The sequence below is a fragment of the Phasianus colchicus genome, chromosome Z (assembly GCF_987193195.1).
Source record: "Phasianus colchicus chromosome Z, bPhaCol1.hap1.1, whole genome shotgun sequence".
In the NCBI taxonomy this organism is placed as follows: domain Eukaryota; kingdom Metazoa; phylum Chordata; class Aves; order Galliformes; family Phasianidae; genus Phasianus; species Phasianus colchicus.
The window spans coordinates 36,172,460-36,196,246 of record NC_143476.1 but is presented as its reverse complement, the minus strand read 5'-3'; the positions used below and the strand labels follow the sequence as shown (position 1 = coordinate 36,196,246).

The 23,787-nt window shown below is 43.8% G+C and overlaps 1 protein-coding gene across 2 annotated transcripts in view; it reads left to right on the top strand.

Annotated features, from left to right (window-relative positions):
- The first annotated feature begins 5,599 nt into the window (after window positions 1-5,599).
- KIAA1958 (KIAA1958 ortholog) overlaps window positions 5,600-23,787 on the top strand; it is a 59,260-nt gene continuing 41,072 nt past the window's right edge. Inside the window, exon 1 of one of the 2 annotated variants that reach the window (XM_031609779.2) lies at window positions 5,600-5,883. The gene's annotated coding sequence lies outside the window, so the exon portion shown is untranslated. Of the gene's footprint in view, window positions 5,884-20,496; window positions 21,485-23,787 lie in introns of those variants that run through there. The other variant, XM_090130889.1, reaches the window with a different exon arrangement.

Below are 23,787 nucleotides of genomic sequence, written 5' to 3'. Positions count from 1 at the left end.
ATGACCTTGTAGACTTTTGTAAGCTGTTATCTACTTTGCTGTTAGTCAGCACACGTTTAGCCTCCTTTTATCTTAATTCTGACTTGAAGCTAGGAGTTCTGGTTTTGTTTTTCAAGTTGAGAACTACCACATCAGTACTAGCAAAATTGACTTTGTATTGGGTATTTTTTAGTCCGAGTACTTATTCCCACACGTTCCTTCAAGTTGTCCAGAATAAAGCATGAGTGCCTACATGTGTGCCATAGGCTGGGTTGTGAGTCACTAACAGTGGAGTCTGGGAAGGACAAGAATCTTCCATTAATCAGTGACTGCTGGAAGGCGACAAAAACAGTGCCCTGCATTTAGGTAGTTGAATTCCTGTTCCTGAAATTGTCCCACACTGCTTTCTGTTTAGGAAATAAGCTCCGGGCACTCCTTGCCTGATCACTCCTCTTAATTCAGACCTACTCCCAGGACCAGAAAGACGTCTGCTTAAACACTTGCATAAGCCTGCCCTGCCCCAGTCAGGCAGAGTAGTATTTGCAATGCCAAACCACAGCAACCTTATTGCAGGTGGCTGCACTCTCAAGCTTCTCTGCTTGAATCTGGCTTCTTGTGGTCTTGTGTCCTCCATTATTTTCCATCATGGAAGATTCCTTTGACCCTTGAGGATCCCTTTTTCTCTCTGTGCCCTGGTTTCTGACCTGTGTAGGCGGGATGTAGGACAGTGTTGAGTAGGAGGCAACCAAATGCTGTGGTGATCGACTGGCAGAGAAGGATCATGGTCTTTCAAAGATGAAGAATTGAAAGTGTCTTTGAGAGTGACAGAAATTGTGTGGCAACATGCAGTGCCCCCCCAAGTAACTCTGGGACTGGCAGGTAAGCAAAGGGTAAATTAACTGGTAATTCTTCACTATAAAACATTGTGTTTGTCTTTAATTACGGATGTTCCAGGAATATGGCTATGGTACCTCACAAGCTCTCCTTTTAACAACTTTCTTTACATAAAGAGAACATGTATGAGTGTGTGAAGGAGAAGTAGTTTGGCTGCTCTTCCTCTTTATGGATTGCTCATAAGCAAATGGATCATGCAGCTGCCTCATAAGCAAATGAGGCAGCTTTGCTGTGCTTTGGCAAATGAATTGTCCTCTGAATTCCAAATGTTTCCTATGAAAAACCTAAAAAAAACCTCCCCCCAGACAATTAACTTTGTCCCTGCTGCACTCTGTTCTCCTTATTAGACATTTCCCACACAATTTCCCAGTAACAGCCTCCCTGTCATGTCCTTTGCTTTGCTTTTTCCCAGTGTACAGACTGGGACACTCGTTGAGAGCAGCCCAGTGGAGAAGGATTTGGAGGTTCTGGTGGACAAAAAGCAGGACATGAGCCAGCAGTGTGTGCTTGCATCCTGGAAGACCAACTGTATCCTGGGCTGATTCAACAGAAAAGTGGCAGCAGGGAGAGGGAGGTGATTGTCCCCCTCTGCTCTGCCCTCAAGAGGCCCCATCTATATGTAGGACAAACGATGTCCACAGACATGCTGTCAGTGTTTCTAGCCACGTTGATTCTTCTTGTTCTGATCCTCCCTATATCAGCGTAGTTCTGCTATACCACTACTGAAAACATGGGCATAGGAAGCTCTCTCAACCCATGAGAGAGAGTTTGCTTCCTTACTCAGTAACCCTCAGTATTGCTGGAGTGTCTTAATGCCCCACCTCCACTCCACTCACCACACAACTTGTCTACAAGTCCAACCACTCATCTTCCTGCTGTTAGGGAGGAACTGCCATGCACCTTGTTGCTCTGGAATTTCCATGCTGGGTGTCTGGAAGCTGAATCTTCTTCACTGGCCCACCTCCTGCACCTCCCTTCCAGAGCACCAATTTCCCACCAGAGTATCCCACCTTGTTCTGCCCATTAGTACTGTTTGCAGGCATCTGCTCTTACTGAGCACTTTCATCCAAAGAGGAGTGTGACTGAAGGGAGGATGGTTGTCTAGTATTCTGAGAGGGGATTGCAGGAGCACTTGAGAGTGATGTATGGACAATTGGGGTAGGAATCCGTCTCCCTGGAATTTCTGTGTTTGTATGTTTGGTTCAGCTGGAGGCCATTCCCATGAGGATTCAGCTGTCTGCCTGCATCTTGGAAGGATACCTGAAATGAGCTGGGGCACAGTGAGACACCACAAGGCTCTCACAACAGCTGAGGCCAGCACGCTCTTTGGGACTTTCTGACACCATCCAGGTGTTACTCTTTCCGAGCTCCAGCTGACAGACAACAACAAATCATGCTGGATCATACAAATAATGTCTAAAAAGGAAGACTTGTTTTAACTCACACTGCTGTCTCTGGGGGCTGCTTCTTCAAACAAGTGGTGCTGCTAGCTGATGGCACCAGGCAGCCTTTGCACTGCTGGGACTCGTTGCAACATCCTTAGCAGCTAAGTGCATGCAAGTGCATTTAATGTGCAGGCCCAGCCACATCTGTGGTCATGATAAATAGTACAGTGCTGGAGGGATGCAAGGGAATACTAGTAGGTTTCTAATTAAGCCATTCAGTTACTAGGTGCCACCTGCTTTCTGCATGGTCATGGTACCTGCATTACAGTCCATGACAGAGGGATGATACAACATTCAGACCTTTCTTCAGGCAAGTGGGCAAGTGTTTCCAAACAGGAGGACAGAGATCCCTTTACCTCCTATTTGGCAACTCATACATTCCATCTGGCAACCTACTGGTTCAGCCAGTCGTCTCGTGGGGAAGACTTCGTGCCTGTGGGATTGAGAGGCTTTTGCCTCTGCCCATTGTTTTTGCCCTTGTCCTTAGCAGCCTGGCAGGCTGCTACGCAGTTCTGTACAGTGTAAGCTCACACCGAGCACCACAAGATATTCTGTTTCCAGCCAGGAGTGAGCAAATTCCTCATCAGGCTGGTGAGGATTGCAATTGGTTACATCACAGATGGGTAAACAGAAAATGAGTTGTTCTATGTTGTAGAATAAAGTCTATGTTAAGTCTGGGATGCAGACATAACATTTGTCAGCTCATCCGATTAGAGACAGAACTCTGCATCTGAACATGCAGACCATCTACTTCGAGGTGCCTGGCACAGAGCTGGGGTATTTGTGCTGACAGAGCTCAGCATCAAAGTACCAAATGCACAGCAAAGAATGCAAGAAGAAGTGATGAACCCACCTGGCAGACACCAGCACAATCCAGCAGCTCTCCGTTCTGGAGAGAGATCTGCTCTCACAGGAGCATTTCTTCTTGCTGACCTTCCAGTTGCTAACATAGGCAGTGAACTAAAGCTTGTAATTCCGTGCTGAAGGGCTGGCAACATTATTAGGCTAACAGAGCTTGTTGGCAGCACATGTGATATGAACTAAAAACCTCTGGTGCAGTTATAGCTCTGCATAAAACACTGTGATGATAATAGTACAAATTAGCCAAGCAATGGCATCAGAGGTTTGAAAAGGATTTTCAAATTCTCTTTTTATTTAATGAGTGCAGACATGACATTGACCTGGGGCTGTTCCTAACAATGAAGAAGTGAAGGAGTAGGAAGGAAGCAGGTAAAAGGCAGTAGGAGGGCAAGTTTTGAGGCTATTCGTCCTGCTGCCAGAAAAACATGAGAGAAGAAGAAAGAAGAAATGCAAAGGAGGTTGGAGAAGGGGAGATGAGAAGCAAGACAGCAATGTGTCTCATGGACTGCTTCTGAGTTATCTGCAAAATCAAGTGCAGAAAGAAAACTCACGTACAATTCAGCAGCAGTACACATTAATGTCACTGCTAACAGAGTGTGCTCCTCAGCTGCAGAAAGGGAGTGAACAAAAAGGTGGAAGACCACCAGCAAAGAGCAAGTCCCATTTGTTGCCTGACTACAGTGCACCCGGTTTTAGGAAGCTAATTCCCTTCAGTGTTTGTTTAGAAGGCAGGTGTCTTCTGCAGGAGCTCCTTATTGACATAACTTTTGGAAATACATGAATTGAATATTGAAAAGACCAATTGGCAGGCCACCTTGGTGCTGTATGACCTGTGTAGCCTCTGATGGGGGTGTGTCTGGTAACCCAAGGGGAGCACATTCCTCAATGGCAATCTATCCCAGCCTTGACAGGAACCTGAGGGCATGTGGAGACCAGGAGGGTGATGGTCCCCTCCTCAGTGTCACCAGTGCTTTGCCTCCACGTACCTCTACTAAGAGCAAGAGGTGGGAGCAGAGTGTCATGTGTTCAGATAGGGGACAGCTGTCCCTTCTAGTCATGGCTAATCCTTCTAGTATTGACTTCTTCCACTTCTCAGTCTTCAGGATTTTAACACATAACCTTCAATTTCAATGTATTTGAGATCCCTGCTGTGTTGCAGCAATGTGATGGCATCTCACTGAAAATAACAAGAGGAGGAGGCATGACAGTCTTCCCCTGATGAGGTTTATGCTGCTATCAGATTCCCCTGCTGTATCACAGGCAGACCTGGAAACAGCACTGCTTTTGGCATTAATATACTTCCAGATTGTCTCCATTATAATCTTGCATAAGCACTGTTGCCATCGTAGCATGTGCTAGTCCATTCAAATTTTGCCATGCTGGCATATGAGAGAGGAGGAAAGAGAACCTCTGAGGCATGGAGCAGGCAGCTGGTATTCTGCCAGCAGCATCCAGCTCCATCTCCTTTACACTGATGCAGCAAGGAAGGGGATAAAGGCCAGTGGAGGAGAGGAACAGAGTTTGCTTTGGCACACATTTTGCTTTATTGTAGGAGAAACCAGCACTAAGAGGTAACACTGCAAGTGCATGTTTAGCCCTCCCATGATTACTTGCAAAAATATTCTCATATGAGTAATGTTGCAGTTGACATTTCTAGTTGTGGACAAATGAAGAAATTAAAAGTTACAGTTTTCCTGAAAGATAAATTGCTTTGATGTGTGACTGCTTTTTTATCATGCTTTATACAGATGTAGGAGGCAAATACATGCATCTGTGTGCAAATTTGCCCTACATGAAATTAGCAAACAGGTGTTGTTGTACCTGTGATCTCATGTCAGAAAAAAAAAATGCAAGAAATAAGTTGAGTATCTCTGTATCTGCATAAAATAACTGAGCAGCAGTTATGTGGGCATGGCTCCTTGGAGTAACTCAGCTGGTGTATGTCAATACACCTTCATCAGAATAACGAGGACAGCTATTTTGTGCTGTTAGTGCTGGTGGCACAGTCGTGGCTTCACGTAAATCCTTGATGAAGATGGATGCATGCCCAGCGCCATCCCCAGGGGCCATTTTGCTCCCTCGTCTTTTAACCTCACTGTCCTGTGGGCAGCCTTCCACCTCCTTGCCTATCCGATTAACTCTGTCTCCTGAGCATCTGCACCTCCACCCTCCTTCTAGTCCTCCATCCTCATCTTCCTCCCGCATCCTCATCCTAAATCCTCATCTTCATCTTTCTCCTCCTCCTCCATCCTCATCTTCCTCCTAGTCCTCCATCCACATCTTTCTTCTCCATCCTCATCTTCCTCTTCCACCCTCCTCCTCCTCCTCCTTCTCCTCTACCTCTTCTTCCTCCCTCTCCATGGGCCCCGCTCCGGGCTCCGCGCGGTGCGGGTGCCGAGCGCTAACCTCCGCCCCGTGCCCGGCGGCGTGTGCGGGTGTGCAATTGCACACTTCCTGCGGTGTGTGCGACCCGGCCCCGGTTTCCGGTAGCTGACAGCCGCCGCAGCCTGTCCCTGCCTCCTCCGGCGGTAGTGCCGCCGAGCCGGGCAGCGCGCACGGACACGGACACGCACACGCACAGGAGGAGGAGGAGGAGGAGGGAAGAGGAGAAAGGACCGGAGCACTCCCAGCACCATCACCTATCCCCCCATGCGATACGGGCGGCATCGCGCAGCCCCGCTCTCCCGCGGACAGGCACCTGCAGGTAGGGGACCCACCCGTGTGCGTGTGTCCTGGCGGGGGGCGGCTGCCTTCCCCCCTCTGTTCCCCCTCCCCGCCGCAGCTTTGTGGTCGGCGCGGGGCTCCCCGCCGCCTGCTGCCCACCCTCCCGGCCTTTGTGCTTGGGCGGGGGGAGGGCTCCACGCCACGGGTGGGGGGACGGGGCTGCGGGAGGGGGGGCGGCCCCCCCGTGCGGAACAAATAAGGCTCAGCCGGCCCTGGGGCGAAGGGGGGTGCGGAGCCGGAGATCTGTCAGCCCGGGGATCCGGCCCGCGGGGAGCGGGGGACGCTCGGAGGGGTCTCGCGAAGTTGGGCTGTCAGCAGACAGCGAGGGCAGAGCGCTGCGGGACGGGGCTGGGAGGCTTGGCTTAGGCTCGGGGGAGGGCATCGTCCGGGCCTTATGCAGCTCCGTTCAGATGTCAGGCAGTGGTGCTCCCCTGCGAGGGAATAAGTGTGACACATGCGTTCAAACTCACCTCCCATCCACGACGTTAATGGTTATAAATATCCCCTGAGTGCAGCTGGCTACAGGCAGCACTCAACACACTGCCAGGACGCTTCCTTTCAAGTGAATGGGGACAATCTCGCAGGAAAGCCAAGCAGTATGCTGGCTAAAAATGAAGTCCCCTATATGCACCCAGCTTTGAGTGCTGGAGTTGTTGATCTATGAAGTTTGCCTCTGCCTGCTGACTGTGCCATTGCCCCACTGCCCTGCTCAGAAACGAGGTCTCAGCGAGCAGTGCAGCAGCACTAACACCAGCTCACCTCTGAGCTGCTGGGGACAGTGATGGCTTTGGGAGAGAGATGGGTCCAGGCTCTCCACGTGCTTGCTAGCAGCAGTCACAACTGCAGTAAATCAGTTGATTACATCCCTGCTATCCAGTCTTGATGGCAACTTTTCAGGCCAGCGATCAGGCATCTTTCAGATTTTTTCTTCTTCAAACCAAGCATCCCTTAAAGGAACACCATGTGTTCCTCCTGCCTAGCCTGATGGAGCTGCAGCTGCATGGTGCTGCAGTTAACCTTATCACTGCATACCCACTCACCTTTATTCCTCTCAGCCTGGAGCAAAAGCCATTCTCCAGCTTTCTGCTGAAGTCTGCCAGGTGTCCAAAACGGATTCAGGAAAAACTGACAAACCAGTCTGGCAGTGCACCTGAATGAGTAATGAACTGGTAGGAGCTCTGCCCATGCCAATGTACCCATGCCACGGTGGTCACTGCAGGACTCTTTCTACAGCTGAGCACCCCCAGCATTTCAGCAGTGCAGTGTAACTGCTCACAGGACGCTGATGGGTTTGCAGGTGCCGCTAGCTGGGCCCATGGCTCTGCTCTCCAAGGCTGCACTTCTTCCCGTGGCAGCTATGTTAGTTGTTTTTTTGTGTTCCTTCTCTGTGAAAAATACTGTAAAAGCAATGTTAGTTTAGGCCAATTGTTTTGTTGATGGATCTGCCTAGTAGCTGAGAGGAGCTTGAAAGACTCCGATGGTGCTGCTGTTTATGAGGCAGCCCCGTGGAGCGTGGCTGATTCCTCTTCAGCTCCTTGACCTTGGCTCTGATCTGCTGATTTATGGACTTTATTTACGGGCAGGACTGGCAAATCTTTTCACCATGCAGGAATCACTGCGTGTTTCCTAGGCAACGAGCACGGTGTGTACCCTGATGGGATCTCAGCCTGTGGCTGTGCTGTGGCCATGCCAGGCCATGAGCTACATGCCAGGCTTGGGCCCGTGGCAGGCCCTGTGCCAGCAGTCCAGGTGGGGACTGGAGGAGAGGATGCCTGAGTGCAGTGAGAGTGAGCAGCTCTGTTGTTCTGCCTCATCTCCCATTTTCCATTACAGGTGTTGCCCACGTCTGGTCTTTATCACAGTTTGTTGTGTTGCTGGATAGTTCCTTCATGTTACTGCTTTCTTTTCTCCTATTTGTTGTCCAGCAAAAGGCAGCAGCTGCCATCAAGCATTCACTTGACAGGTGTTAGCTGAGAAACATCACATGAACCCTGCTGGATCTAGGCTTTAGTCCTGTGAAAAGCTACAGGAACAAAAGTTTTCCTGTGAGTACAGAATCACAAGATTTGTGGTATTTAGAGGGTGGGTACTGTGACCTTCTGCAAGCTTTTATTTCCACTGCTGGAGTTCAAAGCCATAATTTTCTAAAGACAGTCAAAATATTTTCTGTATGGAATTTATACATAATACCGAATATAACTGGAAAATATAAGGGATGGGGAGGAGAAGCAGAGCCTCTCCCCTTTTCTGTACAGCTTTGTTTATTTCATCAGCCTTTTCATGTGGTCTGTCCTACAGTTCTCCTCTGTGATGCTCTACAAAGTGAGTGTCTTTGGTCAGTGTGGACAATCCAGCAAAAAGTAAAAAAAAAAAAAGGAGCATCAGTGTATTACAGTGGGCAGACATCCAAATCCACATATTGCTCAGCTTTGGCAAATGAGTGGATGAGAAGTAGTTTTCTCCTTCTGAGCTGTAGTTTGAAAGCACTGTTATTTTGTCCCTCCTATCAACAGCAGCATCATAATGATGCTAAAAATGATGACTAAAAGAAGAGTGCAGGAAAGTATCCATGATAAAGGTGTGCTCTGTAGCAGATTTATTCAAAATGTGGGGAAAGCCAGTGGCAACTGAATCTATTAATTTCAGTTTTGGGTGTCAATCCTTCCACAGCTTAAAGCCAGAAAAAAGAAAAACCACAGATGATCTAGAGGCTTGTGTTAAAATTCACTCTGCCTTGCTCAGTGGCTGTCATCTGCAGTGTTAAGAGGCAGTGGCGTTTCAAAGCAGTGTTTCCCCAGCGTGGAGGTGTCTGTGAACGAAGAAGCTGCAGTCTGTTGTCGGAATCTGTTGTTGTGGCTGCCACTGCCAAATGCTCATTCAGCCCTATCACCCAACCAATTACGACATTTCTAATGCACTCCTAACGAACCTAGCTGTTCTGCAGGTGGAGATTTCCACATGGTCAAGGGCTGGGAGGCTTATGGGCTGTTTTGGGCAATCATGTAACAGCTTGCTCATTAGTGGCCCAAAACAACTGCTGCTTTACTTTATATTTATTTTTATATACGTACATATATATGCATAATACAAAAAAGTATAAACATATATGTTTTATATAAAATATCAAATGTATGCGTATGTATAGATACCATGTACTAAAAATACAACAGGATCTTTTATATATATTACATCTATTATTATAGTCTTTATCAGAATATATCATATTAACATTATATACACATGTATATATTATATTTGTTATTACCATTATACATATTCCATTCTATTTCATTCTATTCTATTCTTCATTCTGTCGGATGAAGTGACAGGGAAAAGTCCCACAGGAAGGTGACTGGGTGGGCGAGTGACAGTTCTCCTGGACTTGGTCCTACTGCCAGTCCTACTCAGCACCTTCCAGAATGCCACAATGGAAGGAACGACGACTCTTGGTACAGCCTCTACAGGTAACATGAGGCCAGAAGACATGGCAATAGAGCATCACATTTCAAAACCATCTCAGCAGGATGGGGATCTGGGCTAAAAATGATAGATGTGAGGTTTAAAATGAAGGCTTCTGATTTGTGGCAGGATGAAACTAATGCTGAATTCACAGGCTGCTAGCAATGCTATGAGCAAAAATTATTCATCTAAAAAGAAAAAAAAAGAAAGAAACCAACAAATGCTGTGCCACCCACCAGATCAGGCTGTCCAGGGCCCCATCCAACCTGGCCCTGAGTGCATCCAAAGCTTTCCTGCCCAACTGTTTCAGTACCTCACCACACATAGTGCAGAATTTCTTCCTAATATCCAACCTAAATCTACCCTCTTTAATTTAAAACCATTTCTCCTTGTCCTATACCTACTGGCAGTGGCAAATTCTCTCACCATCTTTCCTACAAGTTCCCTTAAGCCTGAAGCTGCATCTGAACTTCCAAGTGCCTGTCGTGCACAGATGTTGTGCTTTAAGCAGCACATATATATGCTTTGTCTGCACTGCAATTTTGTGCTTATTTGCTTCTGTATGCAGAGAGTTTCCAGCATGAGAGCTTCCATGAGGGAGAGCCATGTCCAAGACACACACTTGTTGTTGCAGGGTTTTTCTCCATAATCCTGTATTCATATGCTATGATTTCTGTGCATCTGGTGTCCCTGCAGTCTAAGTACAGAAAGGAGAGAATATATTCATGTTCTCTGCAAAGCATACTCCTGAAGCTGTGTAGAAAACTCTCATCGCCCTGTGATAGTTTGCAAAATTGGTTGCAACACACCATAAGGAGCCAACATATTTTAGCTGGTAACATTCCAAATGTCGTAGCTTAGAATTTGCAAAATATTGCAGGATGGAACAAAATTAATGAACAATTCTCAGCATGTAGAAGCAGACACTTTTGTTTTCTGTTTAATCTGTGATATTTTGATCCTTGCTGCTGAGCCACTTTTGCTTGGATGACTCTGGTGTACTCATGAAGGATTTTCTGTTCTCCATCAGGCAAACTGTCACCCTACAGCAGTCCATGGTCACACCAGATCATGTCACTGTGCACTGTGAGGTTAAATATTTGCTCAGATCTTACAGTACCTGCAAGCTTTTTATGGAGTCTTCTTCACATTTAACTAGGAAAGTGAATATTTCCTACCTGAAATTTAAATTTCATTCTGTAGGGTTTTTTTAGTTCTTTAGGGGAAAAAATCATGCATATTTTTTGTTGTTGTTTTTATTTTTAGTTAAAACATGTTTAACTTTCTTATCTGCAATTATAAAACCAATCTCAGCTCTTACTCATTGACTCAGCGTTACATGTTTTAAACCCAAGAGGCAAACATTCATTGTGCAAACAGTAAGCTACAATTGAAACTGTTCTGTAAAGTGCTTAGCATAGACTGTGCCAGATGTATGAATCCCAGCAATTTTAGTACACTTGATAAGAGTATCTTTGTACATATCTCATTCTAAGGAATATTTTGTTCTTGCCTAAACCTCATACTGGATTACCCTGTTAATATGGTTTCAAACCTCCAGGTTCCCAGAGCCACAGAGAATGGTCTGCAGCTTGCTGTGCTCCTTCACCCCACGCTGATGTGCCAGCCCTGGCTGAGAGTGAGCAGCCTCACTGAACTTTGCAGCTCTTGCAGCTCTGCCCTTCTGGTGAGGTGTCTCCCTAAAGCAGCCACTCTGTGCTATAAGTATACCTTTTTTGGTGTACGTGTACCTTTTTTGCTTTTGCTCTGTTTCCTCCTAACCGTAGAAGATGTGGAAATTAACAGTTATCATTTCCAGTTAATCTTCTGGCACCGCTGAATTCTGACTCATGCCCTTGAAAACTGAAACTGATTCACGCACCAGCCATTCAAGTTAAACATCTCCCTCTCTGATTTCCAAAAATATGGATTAATCTTGTGGAGCCAAGCCAGCTAAAAAGTAATGTTGTCTTTAAAAAGAATTCATGAAGATTTTAAATTCCTCAGCAGCTTGATAATTTCCAAATCTTCTGGATTTCAAGCTATATTTAGGTGTTGATTTTTCCTGCACATTTAAAGCTCGTGCCCTGTAGATCAAAGTATGCTAAAAACCTAGTGTAAAGAACTTCATAGGAGGACGTTAGCTAAGACCCTGTAAATGGTGTATTTTCATTGGAGAGAGAGTAATGCAGGACTCCAGCCTCTGAGTTTGACCGGCTGCATGGCATCAGCCTGCAAATCAGGCATGGTGCTGAGCGCTGCTGAACAGGCAGTGGGGTCTGATTGAATTACTGGTCACTGATAAAGGCATTTTGGCTGGGAAGGACTGAGTCAGACATCTGGATTTTTATCCATCTGTCTTGGTTTTGGGGGGAAAAAAAGAAGGTATTTATTGCAGGGACAAGTAAAGGGAGACAGAAAATTCTATCTACTATACATATATACATGTTTAAATCCACAGTATGTAATTTTTTTTCCCTTGTCTTAGCCTGGTTGTATGTGCTTGCTTATCATAAATACTGTAAAAGCTCAGCTGTATGACATATTGGATGTCATAGTGCAATCCAGCAAAATACAGTCAAGTGATCCTCCCAGAAAAAGAAACATTAGTCAATTAATACTTGAAAATTTTAGTCAGTGATTAAACAGTGAATTTTTTCCTTTTTTCTTTTTTCTCCTCCAAATTGTCTGTGAAATATGTTTTCTCTTCACCTAGGATTCTTGTTGCTATTGGTTTTTTTTTGGTTTGATTAGGTACTATCTGTTCTAAATTACTGAAACTGATCTTGGAATGGAACTGTACAGAAACCCTTCTTGGTAATGCATTCACGTGTACAAAAGAAAAGTCTGACAGACAGGAAAATAAAGAAATTGTGAATTTGGATTTACAGTTTCTTTTGACTTTCATGAAAATATGCGATACCAAGCCTCACAAATATGTCCTGTTTTGCAACAGTTCCACAAGACTGTGGAGCTCTAGTATGATACAACATCACGCAGTTTATATTGAGGGTGGTTATTCACATAACCTTTTACTTATAAGAAGCATTCTGCACTTTAATTGAGCTCTCTTTAATATGCTGCGTCTTCTTTAATGCACTGTGTTTGCTTGTTGCGTTTTGTACAGTCTCATAAAGATGGTTAAAATTTGTTTAAGTCTAGTTAGAAGTCAGGAGGAAATAGCAATTCAGAACCATGTATTGAAGATACGCCCTATTAACCATTGCTGCTTTTCTTTTTTGTTGTTGTTGTGGTTGCTAACATTTCCATTAGATCGTTAACCCTGTAAAGGTAGGTGACCTCTTTTCAGACAGGCATCTCCAAAACTATCTTTGCCTCTACTGACCTCCTAGATACTGATTAAACTGCTCCACTGTGTTTGATTAGCTCAGTTTACAGACCATTTAGCTGGTGCAGAAGTATTTACCTGTGATAATCCTGTGAAGATTAAGATGGGGAAAGTAAAAGCCTGGAGCCACTTCAGTAGGCTTTATGACACAATCTGGGACGAGTCTTGTGTGTTTATGTACATTTTAAGATCTCAGGACTTGCCCTTTGTGCTCAATGATACACTTCTATTCTGGAGTAGAAATTGTTCCTGCTCCTTCAGCGAGAGGTAGTGATTTCCTTCCCTCATAGCCATACACTTTTGTCAGTGCACTGCCCCTGGGTTTGAGTTCACACTGGGCATGAGGAACATGCTAATCAAGGAGATCAGAACTGAGCAAATTGCTCTGTTGTACTTTATTAGTATTGATGCAATGCTACTGTGTTAGTGCAATTAAGAAGCAGAAAGTCTGAGTGGAGACATTTAGACATCAGCTGGTTGATGTCATTCCTTGGCTGCCTCTACCTGTGAATTTCACCACTTGCCAACACTTTGCAGTGCTACAAGCCAGGTTTTCTTGTTCCTGCTGGTACATCTGAAGATAGATCTGTAATATTGTATTATATGTTTCTTCTTATATACCCATTTCATTTGAAGCCCCTTTCCCCCTGCTAAGGGCTGCTGACATATTCCAATGGAGTTGCTAGCACTTTTTTTTTCTTTTTCACTTGTTTTTTATTGACAGATGCCATCACTTCAGATCACAGTGGTATGGCCAGTGCACATTCTATTTCCTTCCCAGATTTATTGACGGAGACTGCATTGTGGCCATGGGTGAGGAGATGGCAGAGCATCTGTAACTAGGTCTTGAGTGCCCATTGTGAAAGAGGGAACTGGTCACTTTGCTCAAGCACAGTTTTGACCCAGCCCTTACTGTCAAGATTTGGAACTACCTTGCTGAGTCAGTAGGATGGCTTCAAGGGCCAACCAGATTCCCTTGACAGGGTAGTAAAGGCTTCCTGTAAAGTTAGTGCAGCCTTTGCTGTCCTTGGGAAGGGAAACAGATGGAGAAGTCCTGGCTGTGTTGAGAGATGGAGCTTTTGTGGGGATGAACTGCTGCTTCTCTGACTTCGAGTGGGTTTTCTATCTTACAGAGTTGCAGTCAGATTTTCCTTCCTTCTTCTGTGGGCTTTTTGTGCTGGCTGATGTGCCATTAAAAATGCTTTTGTGATCAGCTTAGGTAGAGGTCTGCAGTGCTGTGCGGTGTGCAGGCCCCTCCCAGCTGACCAGCACATGGGAGAGTTGGATCCAGGCTCCCACGGCTGCTGCCAAAGTTGTCTTCTCAACAGGCTTACTGCCTCTTGTTGATTAGCACCTACTCCAAATGATATGGCTTGTTAAATTTTTACTGAAGATCAAGTAAATTAAGTCATGTACATCATTTTTATATGCTTGAGTCACCTTTTCTCTCTGTTTATTGGCTGCTTTGAATGACTGTCAGCCATCAGAAAATAGAAGCTTTCCCTCCTGGTTGTTGTGCAAGTGTAATCCTATTTGGTTACATTAAGTGCTGTGGCGCTTAATGCTTAATTATTCACTGCTTGTGCAAGATAATTTCTCAAAAATAATAGAAGTGCATCATTTTCACTGTATTAATAATTACACTATGTAGAATTCAGAAGAACATCAGAGTAAAATTTCTGCTGATATGACATGCTGTTTGAGAAACAATGATTCTTTGGTTTTGGGGTATTGTGTTTTTTTCACTGGTTTCAGGGCACTGACAAAAGAAAATGGCATTACCATTTTTCACGTGGTTTGACCCATTAGATTGTCTAGTAGAAAGTATTTGAGTAGGCGTCAAATTGAATTGCTTTTACATTTTCAAGACGCTTAAGATATAAAACAGAAAAGACAGCACTAGATAAATATGCTGCATGTGTAATAATATTACTGCCAAGGAAATTTAATTCAGTCTTCAGTGATGGGTTTGGGCAGATGTGTTGCAGTTAGCTAGAGATAAGTTAATGCATTCAGTGCAGTCTCAAGTAACTAGGAGCAGAACAAAACTGATATTTTGCATTAGTTGTGTATTATTTATTGTATCAGATATAAGTGTGCAGAAGACACCCAATGCTACCACCATCTGTTTGGTATCAGATACTGTGTCTGCGTGTGGAGAAGGCAGGATGGTTCTGTCTGAACTTTCTATACAAGAGTTGCCTTGGAACAGTTTTCCCTTAATAAACAATGACTTTGTTAGCGTTTTTCTGAGTAATTTTCTTCACAAATGCTGTACTTTTGCCATTAAAAATCAAGATTTCTGCTGGTAGTTGGCAACCATGGGCCTATATTTATATCAAGAAAGTGAAAAGCATCGGTTATAATCAAGAAATATAAGAAACCAGTGTTTCTGCTCTTTGAGAGTAGCAGTTTGTTGGAAGACACTCAGAGGGTAGTTCAGTACCAGAATATACGACGAAGGGGATGAAAGTCTACCCTTTACCCTGCAGAGGCATGACACCCGTTTTACAGAAAGAGAAGGTCAGTCAGAGAGCCCTGGGCTAAAGGATGTCTCCTTGCTGAGCTCATTTCTGCCCCATGTGCAGCCAGATACAGCTGAGCACCTGGCTGCACTCAGAGGTGACAGGTGCCCTCAGGATGCTGAACCTGGATTACCTTACTCTGCCCAGGAGCACTGATGGCTGCTGTGATTTCCTTCCTACCTGCAAAAGGATGAGTTTCAGAGGATGGAAGAAGAATGTCACAGCACTGACACAGCTATACAGTCCTACTTGTTTTTGCCTAGGAGTTTGGAAAGGTTTGTGGCTGGAAGGCGCAGACTACCTTCCCCAAGTCTTAATGCAAGGACTAGACCTGTGTTTCATGGACTGTTTTCATAACTGTATGGGCTGTCCTGATAGTTTAGCAGTACCCCACTCTTGCAGGTTGCTTTCGTAGTACCCCACTCTTTCAGGTTGCTTTCGTGGGTCTCCCATTTCCAAGCACTGGGTGCATGGTAGAGACAGAAATATCCTTCCCCAAACAAAGGGGGAAAGCAGTAGGGTATTCTGGTATTGATAGGGGAAAATACTTATCAGTGTATTTCGGGGAATGATACCTTAGTCATTGATTGAAGGAGTCTTTCGGAAGATTGGGACAATGCAACCAAAAGGGGAAAAAAAAAAGAAAAAAAAAAAGTGCTGGAAATAGAAGAACTCTCCAGCACTGTCTGATGCTCTTCAGGAAACACAGCTGTCTGTGTATGGCACACATGGGCCTCCTCTGCTCCACTGCACCTACAGCGTGTGAGCTACCTAGCTTGTCTGAAAGCATACATCTGTGTTTTGCTGAAAGAAACAAGTATTTTTCCGTCTTCCTCATGGAATGCCTTTGGTAGTTAGGCTAGGGGAGCACAGAGTAAGTGGAGCAGGCAGACAGTGCCCTGGGGCAAGACAAAATGTTTGCTCTGACAAAATTCTGTTTGGTTTTGGTTCATTTTGCGTTCATAAAGGTCTCAGTGGTACATGCTTGGGCTGAGTGGGCTGGGAGTGGGAGGTTGCAACCTGCTGGGAAGAGCAATTTTTAAGGAACTTTTGCTGCTGAAATATGCATGTATGAAACCCACGGCCTGTCTGGTTCCCAGCTTCTTCTTCAGTGTTAACAAAGAAGATTGTCTCAGAACTTCCATGAGGGATAATCCTTGATTATCCTTTGGTAAGGCTTGTTTGAGAAATTCTGCAGGCATTGTGAATTTAGTCTTACAGGCATTTATGCATGCACTGCTCACCAAGAGAGCTCCCCGCTTCTCCCACTGTGCTGTGTGCCTCTGGCACCCTAAACAAAATGCACTCTATTTAGAGACTGTGCAGATAGTTATGTACATCTTGTCTGTGTTCTGAGCAAACTCTGAGGTTTGCATGGCAGGAGTGAGGAGATACAAGAAAAAATCAAGTGAGTGTGTTACTGTGTATTACTTTGCATCTGGTATATGACTTTGGTCGACTGGAAGTCTCTCTTGGCTGTGTAGCATGTGCCGTGGGGGTGCAGGGACTGGATGGAGCTGGTGAACCTTAGGCAAGCGTGAAACCTTTACCTCAGCTTCCACCAGTCCCTCTCTGTTGCCACTGGCATCTCACTTGCTACCCTGTGCCTTTATGCCTAATGGCAGAATCACTGGTGCCTCTGAGACATCCGGATGTGCTGAGAAGGCATTGGGAAAGTTATGGGCACACATAAGCCTTTCTGAAACTGGCAAGTGGTTTATGTGAGTTTGAGATTTGGATGAAGACTGAACTTCCTAATAGTAATTATTAAAATTAGTCTTTATCCTTTAGTAGAAACGCTTGTTAGAACAGAGGCCGGTGACCTTACTGCTCTCAACAGTTTAGTCCCTGATAACATTACCACTTGTGTTATTCCTGGATAGTTGTTTAAAGTATTTCTTTGTTTCGCTTTTTGGAGCTTGTTGCTGACATTCATTTTCAAGGTAATTTTTTTCTAAATGTTAATTGCTGATGTAATAGACATTGTGTACTGCCGGTGTTGAAAACAGTCCACAGGTAGCAGGAGGAGCTGGTTGTTATTAAATAATGAAACTGAGAGATATCCATACAGAACAACGCCACACCAGGGATTCCCAAGTGATACAGCTCCTCCAAGCCCAGCCCGGCTCTGGCTCTGGCTCAGATCTGCTCTGTGTTTCTGTGATAAGCACCTGTCTGCCTCCCTCAGCCCTTGCCCATGGTCTGACCCATCTCCATGCAGTGGATTGCAGTGAGAGGGCTTCTGCATTTCTTGTGTCTTCGAAGAGTTGGTTCTCAAGCGTGACCTCTACTTTCTGGCACAGAATGAGCGCAGCCTGTTGAGTGATCAATCTGTACTAGTATTGCTCTTTTATCCCCCTGTGCTTACTCCATCCATTGAAGTAGACTCCAGACATGAACAACCAGAATCCTTACTTTTGTATGATTTTTATTTAATGGCTAGTTACCAAGCACAGTGCTATGACATGTTTAATTTGCACAGTTGTGCTGTGGAGAAATCTTCTGACTGCTGTTTCACTATCATCTTTTAAAAGTGTGCAGCCAAAAGTTTTTAATTTCTTCCTTTTTTGTCTTTGGCCGATTTATTCTGACGTTGCACAGTTATTCTAAACATAAGCCTTGTGAAATGCCTTCTGAAGCTTTATTTTTCTTCATATCTGTTTCAGAAGTATCCAATATTCTATTTGTTCCAGTTTGGCAGATAGTAAGGTTAAATTTCCTCTGACATCAGTGAGTGTTTTCCTTGCTTTAGTGATTGCAGTCAACTGTAGTGCAGTGTTGGTGCAATTTGGAATGAAACCTGTTTATAACAAAGGTGACCACCTCCAAGCCAAAATGACAACCATGCCTTAAGTTCTGAACTGGTCTAAGGGCAGTGATATAAAGGATGCCTAAAGGGGAACTGAGCCACTCAATTCTGTCTCCTGTTGCTGCTGAAGCCTTATGATAGTAAATATGGTCAGAATGTGCTACTTACTCCCCAGGAGTCATGTGCTCTCACAAATGACTTTTTTGATGGTGTTACTGTCTGTGTGCCATCCTTTTGTTTCCTACAACTAGTAAATGAGAATATCGTGCAAGCCTACGTTGTTTACCACGTGCATAAAAAGTGCACACCATGTTGCTCCTCTACCATGCAGTCTCTGGCATTTTTGCTGGACCACATTGAAATGTTGGATTGTACTCCTCCCAGCCAGTGACATGGAGCTTGCCCTTTGTAAACATAATTTGAGATGTCCAAACTTCTCAGATATCACTTGCACTTTGCAAAGCCTATTGGGTGCATTGTTTCAGTGCAGTTGTTTTCAGTGACGTTGGTTGCTGTAATCTGACAACAGACAGGCATGTTTGCAGAAGTGTCAGTGTTCATGCCCCACCAGAAGCAGCATTTCAGTGCTTACGTTTCCTCTCTAGTAATGTGGTTTAATTAGAACAGATGATTGCAAAGTGATGTATACGTGTCCTATAAGATTACACAATTTCTTTTTGTGTTGCCAGAGCTGACTGCAGGTCAGAGGTTGCTTCCAAAACTGTGTCTCATTAGGACAGAGGCATACTATGCCTCTGCAGGACAGCAAGGGAGATGTACCCTCATATCTGGCATGCAAGCGAAGCCTTGGTGTAGGGGGCTGCAATGCTGAGGGCTGGTTTGCAGCGTTGTTGTTGGCTTTGTGTGTAATGGAACTCCTGACAGCTCTCCCTAATCCTTGAGTGTAAATGCACTAGCCAAACGCTACTGAAACTTTAGACTGAGCTGGCAGGATCAGCAGGGTTAGGAAACTGAGCAAAGCAGGAAAGCTGGCACTTGGTTGGTGGTTTCAGTGATAGTTTGCAATCTGAGCTGCTGCCCTTCTCATTGAGAAGCACTTTTTATTTGCAGTTCTGCAGGTAGAAGTGAAGAGGGGAGGATGGGGACTGTCCTTTGCACCTAGTGGGTCATTGCTGCTCCCTTGCATGTAGCACAGTGGCTTAATGAGGAGCATGCAAAGTAAAGGCAAAATGTTCTCAGTGTGAAATGACTGCATATCAGCACCAAGTTTAGCTCTGGTGCAAGTCATCGGAGAATTGTTCTTCCAGCTCTTTCTCAGCACTGAATATGGATGTTGCAATTTGCAGTAGGGTTGAAGGACAGTGTACCTTGGGAGAGTCTTTGTAAGTACTATCCAGAGAAGGGTACCAACACGTCCACCACTGAGCATGTGGCAGTAATTTTCACTGTGTGCCCCCATCAGCCTTGTGCCACTAGTAGAGCTCTGCAATTGGAAAAAGCCAATCAGAAACCAGCAGAAAGGTGCAAGGCATTAATTCAAGAACACATAGTGCAGGTTCTTGTTTTGGACTCACTGTTATAGTAATTAATCAACAGTTCTGACAGCAGCAGATCTTTCTAAGAGAGGATGAAGCAGTCCAAGCTCATTGCCAAACAATGGCAGGCTGGTCAGGGAAACTGAATGTGCTTAGTTCCTCTATACAGAGCAGCACATTCCTTTCCAATCTTTCTCTTTTTTTGTTTGAATTCTACTTTGTAAATAATAGTCTGTGTCATTCCTCACTGTCATTCCAAAACAGCCCTTCTTCTGATTTATTCTTCTGAGCAAGACATGTCCAAATATCTGCTGAATCTGCATGAAAAGCTATGCCTGTAGTGTGAGAGACCTGGCTGGCTGCAAAGCAAACACACTCTGTGGCACAGTTAGATGATCAGGTATCCAGTATGTGCTTACTGAAAACACAGAAATTAGACTGGTGATTACATGTATTCAAAAGCTTTGTCCTACCTGGACTGTGATGTTCAGTTATTTGTGACATATTTTCTGGTGTTTGTAATTACTTGCTAATAGGTTGTTTGTACCTGTAGAAAGCAGAAATTAGATACTGCTATCAGTGTCCCTGGAATGACCATTGGGCATGACATTCTGTCTTGTTTATAGAAATAAAGGTTTATTATTATTATTTATGGTACAATGACTGTATATTTTCTATTAACTCCATTCAAAACCTGGAATAAATACAATAATGGAAGATAATTAGTTTGGAACACTATAAAGTTGATATAGTAAAATATATTCTGGTATCTTTGAAACCTGCTGTGTTTTAGAAAATATTTTGGGTTATTGTCTGTCTTTTAATTGGCAAGAGAACAAAAAGTCTGCAATACCACAGATGGAAAGTTTTATATTTTGATCTTTTTCCTCTGTTATCTTTGGATAGAATAAGAAGTTTGTCTGTATACATTTCTTAAAAGAGGTTAGTGTTGTGCTTCTGGGGTATGTACCTTAAAAAAGTTACTATCTTGCCTGCAATAGCTTTTATTCAGATGTTTTTGCTAACATGCATCTTGGCTGTGGCCATTTCTCATTTTAATCATGAAGCAAAACAATTTGAACAGAAATGGGTAATTTGGGAAGGGTGTCCTCTTCTTTTTGGTAAGCTAGATCCACTACAAATGAATTGTAATGAGAGTAGATTTTAATAAATAAATGCAATGCTGTAAGCATCTATTTATGCTTTTTCTTATGCACCCCACTTCCATGTTACTGATTGCCTGGGATATAGCCTTGTTTTCATTCACTCTTCATGGTATTCCTCAGTCTAAGCAGTGTGTTGTTCTGAACTTCAATTGTCTGAAGGCTACATTTGTGCTTTCAAATCTCAAGAAGAAACAAGTGAGTCTCTTGAGGGTCCTCCTTACCAGAGCTCTTCTTCAGAAATCTTCCTCTGTGTGCCTGCTACCAGTGCATCTTGTAAGTAAAACATGACTATTCTGAGCATTCTGTGTTTCTTAATTACACACCATCTGTGTATTTCCATGTCACACATGCTAAATGCTGTGCTGTTGTAAGAACTGTGCTTGCATGAGAACACAAATTTAGCTCTTTTGGCCAGAGCTTTGGAACTTGGTGTGTGAAGGAAGCTTTGAAAGGTTATTAAACATTTGTGGTGAGATTTTACAGTTGTTTACATGTCTGTAGAGACCTCTGAAAACCCCACTCAGTGCCTGTCAATCCCTTTAGCTGCACAGTGCCTTTAAGAACTGGGACTTGTGTTGATTGAACCAGCCAAGATCAAAGGTTTCTTTTCCATGGACAAATATTTAAGCCCTTATAATTTCAGTCCCACTGAATTCTGCATTGTGCTGAGTCTCACATGCTGGTTTTTATGTCAGGAGCAAGTCCAGCTGTGCACCCTGCTCCCTTGTGCACTCAGACCCAGCATCACAAGGCTTCAGCTTCTTTGGTGTACCCTCGGTAAGCACCCCTGGGTGGTTTCAGGATATCGTCTGCTTTAAAACTCAATTTAAATTTTAGGTAATCTGATCTGTTGTTATAATATGTTAGAGGCTTGCAGCTAGAGTTCCCAGAGTTAACAGAAAAACTAACAAATATTTGGATGGAGCATTTACAGTTTCTTTATCCGCTGACTGCTGGTGACAGAATGTTGCCCAGTATTTCTGGCTGACTACAATCTGAATGCAAATACTTGTGTTTCCTGGCTCATCTCTGGGGCAGCTTTCCTGTTCCTGTTTCTTCTACATCTCGTCAGAGTCTTGTCTAGGAACTTTATTAGGGACTCAACTGCATGTAGTCTGTTATGCACAGCTGGATACAAGCCAGGTCATAGATTAATGGGGTTTTTTTGAGGATTTTAAGAGAAAATTGCAGGGCAGGACCTCACCCTGATGCTAGTATTTTAATAATAAGAATCATTATTGATCCTTGGAAAATGCACTATAGAAGTTTCAAAACATTATTTTTGCTGAGAATTAAGTCCTTGGAAAATCATTTTAAGTCCAAAATAATCTCTGTGATTCTAAAAAAAAAAAATGAGAAAAGATAAACAAATAAATTTTAATATAGAAAGTGCAGTTCCACCCTTGCACAGAAACACTGAGTTGCTGTGGTTGCTCTGATTTTCTGCAGAAGACAGCCTCCCTATTTTGTGTAGACAGTTAATGGTGTGGTTTCACTGCTGCTATTTAGTCAAACGGCTACATGGCTGCACCATTTCAATTTTCCTTAGTTAGAAGAGCCCTGAAGAGAGGAATCCTACATTTGAAAAATACAAACCAAATCTGGAACAGTGAAGTCACTAGTGGGCAAAGAGAGTCTGCTAGTGTTTGCTTGTGAGGGAGAGTGTGGTGTAGGTAATTGTCCGGCCAGGAACTTAAGGCATTGGTTTTGCAGTAAGAGAATGGGAGAGTTGGGCTTTTATAATTTGTGTGTAAGTCAGTGATAACATTCTTGTTTTCTTTTTAGTAAATTACATGCAGACTTTCTGTTAACAGAAGTTCCAGGAAAATGAAAGACCAGGGAAAGCATCTTGCCTTTAGGCTGTGTGCTTGACTCTCCTTATTATAGTGCTATAAATAGAGAGAGTACACACACTTCGTTGCAAATGCAGGCAATTGTATATTTTAAATATTTTCCAAGTGTGTGGGTCATTGTCTTCAACAGAGAATGGTTGTGAACCACAAGCTGAGGCAAATGCTGGGATGTTTGATGCAGTGTGGTTTTATATTCAGACCATCCTGAGAAATAGTGTGAAGAAGCAATTTTGGAACATGTTTGAGTAAACAAACAAAAAGAACCAAGCCATGATATATAAGCCCTGACAGTTAACTAAAAGCTTGGATTTTTTTTTTTTTTAATGCTCATCACTTTATAATCTTATGCATTATATTTTTCAGAAATGATGTAGCAGAAAATGTGTTCTTCTATTAAAAACGTCACTTGCTTGAAGAGGCAGCAAAATATAAAAGGTGGCTAAGACTGACTTGAGGCCACAACAAAACACTCTACCACCACTTACTAATACTAATTAATGCACCTTCTTGAGCAGTCTGTGCATGGTCCACCAGTTGCATCATACAGCACTTGGTGTTGCCATTGTGTGCACCTTGACAGTGCTATCAGCAGAGTTCTGTTGCCAAAGATATTGGTGGTGCTGTAGAAACCATCTGTCCTTTGTCACTCCAGCATAGCATGTGCCAGCAGATGGTGCTTAGCTGGAAGTCATTAAATATGAAGGTGGGGATTTCTAACACTTATGAGAGATGATGAATTAAGAGAAATGGAGCACTAGGTTTCCTGGAAACTTGACTGCCTTGCCACACTTAGCCCTTCTCTGAGCAGTGGCTTGGATGCGTTGACTGGAAATTCTCAGGAAAAAGATAAGCCTGGACCAGAAACAGCTCCAGTCAGCCTGTTTTATAGATGTGTAACACAACTTGAAAATCTATGGAAAAAACTTTTTAGGGAAAAACTGTCAGTCTTGCTCCTTGAGCAAGCCCTGCCATAAGTAGAGATACCCACTTGCTGTGGTTTCCTTGGCAAATATTGGTGGGGCCAGAGCATGTTAAATCAGTTATTCAGTTGTTTATGGCTGTTTTGTTTTCTTATATTAAATTTCGGAAGACAAAATATTAACTCAAAGCAAAAGGTCCAGCTTATGACAAAGATAGAGGACTGGTGACTCAGCCAAAAAATGCCATCTAAGATAATGATACAAGAATGATAGGAGCATACAAGTGTATTTAAATCAATTCCAGTTC